We start from the raw sequence: 8,956 nt of genomic DNA, 5'->3' as shown, positions 1-8,956 counted from the left end.
GAAGTTTGGCTTTGTTTTCCTTCTACCTTCTTTTCTGGTTCTTCTATTTCTTATGTGACAACTCATATTCCATGAAAATCAGTTCATGGGCAGCAACAGCAGGCAGAGGAATATAATTAGGACAGGGAGCCATGAGTCAGAAACTAGAAATGCCACAGAAAAGCATCTCCAGCAATTAGGAACTGGGAGGAGTGAGGGCAATCTGGGTGAAGTAAAGGGTTAACAATTTGGAGTTTGACAGGGAGTGAGGAAGCAGGACAGAGCAGACCAGCAGAGTACAATGCTTTGCACCTTCAATCACCCATTATTTCTTTTACTATGGTGAATTCCAATCTAATATGACATTGACTTAGAATCCTGCTAGTAGTAATAATTCCAACAGTTGGCTGGCTGACCAGTCATTTGGAGTGAAGTGTGATCACAGTTCTTTGGCAGAGGGTTTTCTTTATTCTGGTTGTTGAAATAGACGCAATTATATTAACTCACACTAAAGAGGGAGGAACTGATCGTTAATTTATTGCACCTCTCAGAAATAGTATGTTTTGAGGAAAGAACCAAAGCAACAACTTCTCCAAGTATATTCTATGGCATACTGACTCCTGCGGTTTAGCTGAATGCTCCAGAGGAAAACAAGGATTCTGTGGTCAAAAACTTAGGGAAATGTTACATGACCTTCTTACTAGAAACATCAACATATTAAAGATCCTGAGAAGCCTTGTAGTAAATATATAAACTCATTCAATTTTACTTTTGTGGTTAGTGCTTTTAGTGTCCTGTTCAAGAAATCTTTGCATAGCCCAAGACTGCAAAGATATTTTCCATTGTTTTTTTCTCTTTCTGGTTCTGGGTTTTATGTTTAGATCTATAATCAATGTCTATTTAATTTTTGTGTATGGAAAGATAAAGACATGACAGTTCTTTTCTTTCTATCCCATAGGAAAATCCATTTGGCCCAGCAACATGTTTAAAAAGACTCCCTTTGTCATTGAACTGATGTGCCACCTTGATCAAATATCAATTGACCTTATATGTGTAGGTCTATTTCTGGACATTCTATTCTGCTCCCTTGATATATTCATCTATTCTTAGAGCAATAATTGTTGATAACAGTATAACAATATATAACAATAATATCAGTTGATAGCTTTTTTAATTTTTTAAATGTTTATTTTAGAGAGACAGAGCACAAACAGGGGAGGGCCAGAGAGAGAGGGAGACACAGAATGGAAGCAAGCTCCACGCTCTGAGCTGTCAGTACAGAACCCGAAGTGGGACTCGAACCCACGAACCGTGAGATCATGACCTAAGCCAAAGTCGGCTGCTCAACCGACTGAGCCACCCAGGAGTCCCAATAGTTGATAGCTTTATACTTAAGTCTTAAAAGCACATATTATAAATCATCCAACTTGTTCTTTTTCAAGATTTTAGCTATTCAATATCCATTACATTACCAGATAAATTTTAGACTCAGCTTGACAATATCTTCAAAAACACCTGCTGGAATTTTGATAGGAATTGTACTGGCTCTATAAATTTATTTAAGGAGAACTGGCATCTTAACAATTTTGAGTTTTATAATCCATGATCATGTTTTTTTGTTTGTTTTTGTTTGTTTTTGAAGATTGTTGATTGGTTGATTTTATAGTAGGCTCCATGTCCAATGTGGGGCTTGAACTCAGGACCCTGAGAGTAAGAGTTGCATGCTCTACCAAATAAGCCAGCCCGGTGCCCCAGTGGTATTTTTATTGAGCTTTTTAATTGTCGTCTTTCATTTTTCTCAGTAATGTTTTGTATTTTTCAGTATAAAGGTCCTTGTGCTCTTTTTAAAGATTCATTGCTATGTATTTAATATTTTTAATGGTGATATTTTCATCTATTTTCTAATTGTTTTATCTGTCTTAATTATTTCCAATATAAGTTTTTATATTGACTAACTGGTGACCTTGCAAAATTCATTAATTAGTTCAAATAGCTTTTTATAGATTCTACAGGGGTTTCTGTATACACAATCATACGATATGTAAATAATGACACTTTTGCTTCCTTTCTGGACTTTGGCCTTTTATTTCTTTTTCTTGCCTTATCATACTGGTTCTATATTAAGCACCTAATATACATCATCTCATTTAATCTTTACAACAATTCATTGTTATTACTATTTACATAAGGCAAGAAAACTGAGACTCAGAAATGTTCAGTAACTTGCCCACTCAAGATTGCACAACTATTAACAGATCTAGAATTCAACCCCAGGCACTTTTACTCCAAACATGTACCAGTGACCCCTAGCTTATGAGTTTGGAAAACTGAGAGGCACAAAAGCCAAAAAAAATGTTATCAAATTAATAATGGGAAAAAATCCCATCAAAGTCAAAGGATATGAACAATTCACAGAAAAAAGAGCAGGTTTCTTTTAAATATGAAACGATGTTCAACCCCGCTCACAAGGAGAGATACACACATTAAAACAATGCTAAAATGATGCAGCTCTATGGACAGAAGTATGTAATTACTGAAAAATTGAAAAATGTAACTACCATGTGATTCAACAATCTCACTTCTGGGTATATATCCAAAAAAACTGAAAGCAGGATGACCTCAAAATGTTATCTGCACACCCATATTCATAGCAGCATTATTCACAACAGCCAAGCAGCAGAAACAATCCAAGTGTCCATCAATGGACAAATGGATAAACAAACTGTGGTATACAATGGAATGTTATTCAACCTTAAAAGGGAAGGAAATCCTGTGATTTGCTATAACACAGGTGAAACTTGAGGACTTTACACAAAGTGAAATAAGCCAATCACAAAAAGACAAAAACGGTGTGATTCCACTCATATGAGGTATGTAAAGTAATCAAACTCATAGAGATAGAAAGTAGAGTGGTGGTTGCCAGGGGCTGGAGGGAGGGGGAAATGGGGAGTTGTTATTTAGTGGGTATAGAGTTTCAGTTTGGCAAAGTGAAAAAGTTCTGGAGATCTGTTTCACAACAATGTTAATATACTTATTACTGTGGAACTGAGCACTTAAAAATGGTTAAGATGGTAAATTTTATATTCTGTGTTTCTCATCACAATTTAAATCTAAAAATTATTTTTAAAAACTTTAACAAATTTTATTACGAATTCTAAAAAAAGCTATGCTGAAACCATTTTTTAACGTATCAGATGGGCAAAAATCCAAAAGTCTGATAACACTCTCTTAGTCGGCAAGGATATGAGAAACAGTATTTTTTATTCCCTGCTGGTAGAGTACAAATTGGTACAAACCCTGGGAAAGGCGACTAAGCAATATTTATGGCACCTTTTGTTACAGCTATTATACTGTGATAAATTTAATCTTGGAGATATATTGTATGCATGTATGAAATGATATATGCATGGGTTATGAACTTCAGCATTATTTACAATGGGAAGATACTGGAAACAACCAAAATGCCCATCACTAAGTGACTAGTTGGATAAATTACAATACATCCATACAATGGAATACTATGCAGCTATTTAAAAGTGAAGACATTAAAAAAAATAAAAATAAAAGTAAAGACATTCAACATATATTACAAATTAAAAAATTAGTAATAGTATGTGTAACAGTATTTGTAAAAAGGAGAAAAGAATCTGTGTATAGTTTTATATTTCCCGGCATGTACATCAAGAAACTCTGGAAGGATACATGGAATAGTAATAATAATAGCAGTTTGGGGCCCTGAATGGAAACTGAATGGATAGAGGACTGGTAAGGAAGGAAGACTTTTCAATGCACAAGTTTTCTGTAAATTTTGGTTTGGGAGTCATGTGAATATATCACCTATTCAAAAAATTAACTAAAAAATTTCTATGCTTAAAAATAAATTTTAATGGCACTGACATTAATATATTCATAAAATGAGTATTTACGAAGTGTCTACTAGATGTCAAGTAGGTACTATCTTGGACACTGGCGATATAGCACTGAACAAGACAAGCTTCTTATATTCTAGTGGGAAAGAATGTATATGTTGATTTTATTTAAAAAAATATACACACACATATAATTCTGAATATTATATATACTCATGTATATATTCATTCATATATGGCACGTACATTTGACTATATGTCGTATGTGTGTATACATATATATTTTTTCGATAAAATGAATTAAATAGTGCTAGGTAGCGGGGCGCCTGGGTGGCTCAGTCGGTTAAGTGTCGGTCTTCAACTCAGGTCACGATCTCGCAGTCCGTGAGTTCGAGCCCCGCGTCAGGCTCTGGGCTGATGGCTCAGAGCCTGGAGACTGCTTCCGATTCTGTGTCTCCCTCTCTCTCTGCCCCTCCCCCGTTCATGCTCTGTCTCTGTCTCAAAAATAAATAAACGTTAAAAAATAAATAAAAAATAGTGCTAGGTAACTATTTTTTTTAACTTTTAAAAATTTATTTTGGAGACAGGGAAAGACAGAGCATGAACAGGGGAGGGTCAGAGAGAGGGAGACACAGAATCTGAAACAGGCTCCAGGCTCCGAGCTGTCAGCACAGAGCCCGACGCGGGGCTCGAACTCACGGACCGCGAGATCATGACCTCGGACCGCAAGATCATGACCTGAGCGAAGTCGGACGCTTAACCGACTGAGCCACTCAGGCGCCCCGGCTGTTGTTAAAAGTCAATTAAGGTAAAGGAAAAAAGGACAATGTGGCAGAAGTTGGGCGGTAGTGCCTCGGAAGAGGAGGTATTTGAGTAGAGATCTGAATGAAAAGAAGGAAGAAACAATACAGGGAAGAGCTTTCCAGGCAGCAAAGACCCTGAGGCATGAACAAGTTTGCTGTGTTCCAGAAGCAGTAAAAACACTTACTTAGCTCGAGCAAACTGTGTGAGGGGAACAATGGTAGATAATGATGTTAAACAGATGGTCAGAAGGTAGATCATGTGGGCTTTGTAGGGCAGGAGCAAGGGTTTCGATGTTAGAGGCTCTTACAGAAGGTTTTTAAAAATATCTGAAAGGAGCCCAGAAGGCTAGGAAGGTCGAGTAGGAGGACCCTGAGCTCACCTTGTCCCATGGATGCAACCAGATAACACTCACATCAGCGTAAGTAACCCAGAAAATGACCCGAAGACTGGCAGAGCAAACTCTACAACTAAATGTAAAGAAGAGGCCACATCAAAGAGGATAGGAAGGTCAGAGATGCAGTGGGAAAGCTAAATGGACCCACAGGACTGTCTGCCGGAGGGAGGGACGAGCGAACTCAGAGAAGGGAAGAAATAGATGTCATAGTGTCCCGGTGTCATAACCTGGAAGCCCACAAGGGGAAGATGAATCCCCATAACATTTGGCTTTGAAAACTAGAGGGGCTGGATTTTGCAAGTACTTACAACCAGTGGGACTTAAAGCCTGGAATTTTAAAAATCAGTGAGCTCAGTTCTGGGGGAGCTTTGGAGAGTGATAGGAAACTGCGCTCTTACCGTTAGAGAGACAGCACAATAAACAGCTCAGGAAGATACAACATGGAAGCAGTAGTTTGAAAATGCCTGGGGCATATGGGAAGGAGAGGTATTTACTCATCTTAGAGCCTGTCCTGGAGAGTTAGGGATTATAGGGAGACTCCTACAGGAACAAAGGAGCTGGCAGGTGCTATTTCCCTCACCTGCCCCCCAGCATAAATACACAGTCACCTGCACAGCACCAACATTCCCTATCTAGCTTGCTTACACCAAGCCCTGGCCCCCTTTAGCCAAGCTTGCCTCAGTCCAGGTGCTCCAGGTCCCCTCCCCAAGACACCTGAGCAAACCTTGCAAACACCATGTCTTCTGACCCATGTACTTTATGGAGCCTCAATCCTGACAGCAGGAGCAGTGGATCCCCTTTCATAGAGGCCCTGCACACACCTTGTTAAAACTGCATGCACCACATCCATGTATTTTATGGATTAGCCCAGCCAGTCCTGTTTCCAGCAGCAGAGGCACGTCCCTTCTTCCCATGTCCAAGTCTTGCAGGCACTACAGCCTTGCCCCGAAGCATGTTGCAGATCTACCCCCTCCAATAGACTTTCTTTTTTTTAATGTTTTATTTATTCTTGAGAGAGAGAGACAGACAGAGGCAGAGACAGAGAGAGACAGAGAGAGACAGAGCAGAGCATGAGTGAGGGAGGGTCAGAGAGAGAGAGGGACACAGAATCCGAAGCAGACTTCAGGCTCTGAGCTGTCAACACAGAGCACAACATGGGGCTCGAACTCACTAGCTGTGAGATCATGACTTGAGCCGAAGTCGGATGCTCAACCGACTGAGCCACCCAGGCGCCCCTAGCCCCTCCAACAGACTATCAGTTAGAGTCCATTCAAACCAGGGCCACAAGCCTGGCAGTGTGCAAGCAGCCCCAACAGAGGCCAGCACCAATCCAAAGAGATTCCTGCCCTGGGGACAGGGAAAGATACACACACAAATCAGACTATGGCCCCACAAATGTGCTGGGGCAGACAGCTGGTCTGATTGCAGGGCTCCTCCAACAACAAAAACTTCTTAGGGGACAAACAGGGAAAGCGCCCTGCAGTTTGGTGCTACTACATCTCTGGCAAATGCCTGGTCTGACTAAACTCAAGCCAAAGGCAGCCCCAGATCGGCCCACTAACAATATAGGTACCAAACCCTGCCCACAACAGGCAAAGAGAGCCATTGGAGATGACTGGACTGAGGGAAAAAGCAGCTCAGTCACAACAGCCAAAAAGTAGCATGCAACACACATACGAGACACCCCTGCAGTGCCAGGTTCTAGAGAGGACACTGCATTGTAGAGCACTACAGGATCTCTTTTTCATAAGGCCAATGCTTTCAAGGTCAGGAGACATAGCTGACTTTTCTAACACACAGAAACAGACATAGAGAGTTAGACAAAATGAGAAAAGAGAGGAATATGTCTCAAATGAAAGAACAGGATAAAATCACAGCATGAGAACAAAATGAAATGGAGATAGGTAATATGCCGGTAAAAAATTTCAAGTAACAGTCACAAAGATACTCACTGGACTTGAGAAAAAAGTGGAGGACATCAATGAGACTGTTAACAAACAGATAAAAAAGAACCAATCAGAGATGAAGAAAATAATAAATGAAAATAAAAAACCAGTAGATGGAATAAATAGCAGACTAGAGGAAGCAGAAGAATGAATCATCAATCTGGAGGAAAGAGTAATGAAAAAGCTGAGCAGGTGACAGAACAAAATTATGCAAAATGAGAATAGACTTAGGGAACTCAGTGACTTCATCAAGCATAATAACATTCATATTATAGGGATCCTAGAAGAAGAAAGAGAAAAGGGGGCAGAAAATTTATCTGAAGAAAAAATAGCTGAAAACATCCCAAATCAAGGGAAGGAAACAGAAATTCAGATCCAAAAGGCACAGAGATCCCCCAACAAAATCAACCCAAACAGGTCCAAACCAAGACATATAGTAATTAAAATGGCAAAAAAGTAGTGATAAAGAGAGAATTTTAAAAGAAGCAAGAGAAAAAGAAGACCCTTGCATACAAGGGAAACCTTGTAATTTCTGTTAGCAGAAATTCTGCAGGCCAGAAAGGAGTGGCATGATATATTTAATGTGCTGAAAGGAAAAAAATCTGTAGCCAAGAACACTCTATCCAGCAAGACTATCATTCAGAATAGAAGGAGAAATAGAGTTTCCCAGACAGACAAAAATTAAAGAAATTCATGACCATTTAACCAGCCCTACAAGAAATGTATGCTTTGAGTGGAAAGGAAAGACCATAAGTATGAGTAAGAAAAGTAGGAAGCACAAAAGCAGTAAAGTATATCTGTATTAATCAGTCACAGGACTCACACACACAAAAAAGGATGTAATGTATGACACTATATACCTAAAACATTGAGAGGAGGAGGAATAAAGAATGGGTTCAGACTTAAGCAACCATCAACTTAATATTGATTTCTATATGCAAAAGATGTTTTATATACAGACCTAATGGTAACCACAAATCAAAAACCAGTAATAGATATGCAAAGAATAAAGAGCAATGAATCCAAGTATATCACTAAAGAAAGCCAACTTATCATGAGAGAAGAGAGCAAGAGAAGGTACAGAAAAGAATATGCTGCCTACAAGAGACTCATTTCAGACCTATAGACACATGCAGATTGAAAGTGAGGTCATGGAGAAACAGTTATCATGCAAACTTATGTGAAAAGAAAGCCAGGGTAGCAATGCTTAAAGCAAACAAAATAGACTAAACAAAGACTGTAACAAGAGACAGAGACAGAGACAGAGAAGAACACTATATAATCATAAAAGGGGACAATCCAACAAGAAGACATAACAATTGTAAATATTTATGCACCCAACATGGAAGATCCTATATACATAAAACAGTAACAAATATAAAGGAACTTATCAATAGTAATACAATAATAGTAGGGGATTCTAACACTCCACTTACAACATCAGACAGATCATCCAAACAGAAATCAATAAGGAAACAGTGGCTTTGAATGATACATTGAATCAGATGGCTCTAACAGATATATTCGGAACATTCCATCCTAAAAAAGCAGAATACACATTCTTTTCAAGTGCACACAGAACATTCTCCAGAATAGATCATATATTAGGCCACAAAACAAGACTCAACAAATGCACAAAGATTCAAGTCATAACACGCATTTTTTGGACCACAACACTATTAAACTAGAAACCAACCACAAGAAAAAAATCTCAAAGACCACAAATACATACAGATTAAATTACATGGAGACAAATGAAAATGAAAATACAATGGTCTAAAACAAAAGTGGTTTTGTTTTTATTTTAATTAACAAAAGTGGTTCTAAGAGGGTAGTTTATAACAATACAGGCCTACCTCAAGAAGCAAGAAAACAACTCAACCTAACCTTACACCTAAAGGACCCAGAAAAAAACAACAAACAAAACTCAAAACCAGCACCAGCTGAAAGAAGGAAACAATAAA

This window comes from Lynx rufus, unplaced genomic scaffold (genome assembly GCF_022079265.1).
Source record: "Lynx rufus isolate CCGP_SWC_20201006 ecotype Redwood Valley unplaced genomic scaffold, mLynRuf1.p SCAF_5, whole genome shotgun sequence".
NCBI classification, from domain to species: domain Eukaryota; kingdom Metazoa; phylum Chordata; class Mammalia; order Carnivora; family Felidae; genus Lynx; species Lynx rufus.
The sequence above is the reverse complement of the archived record's forward strand: the minus strand, read 5'-3'. Positions refer to the sequence as shown.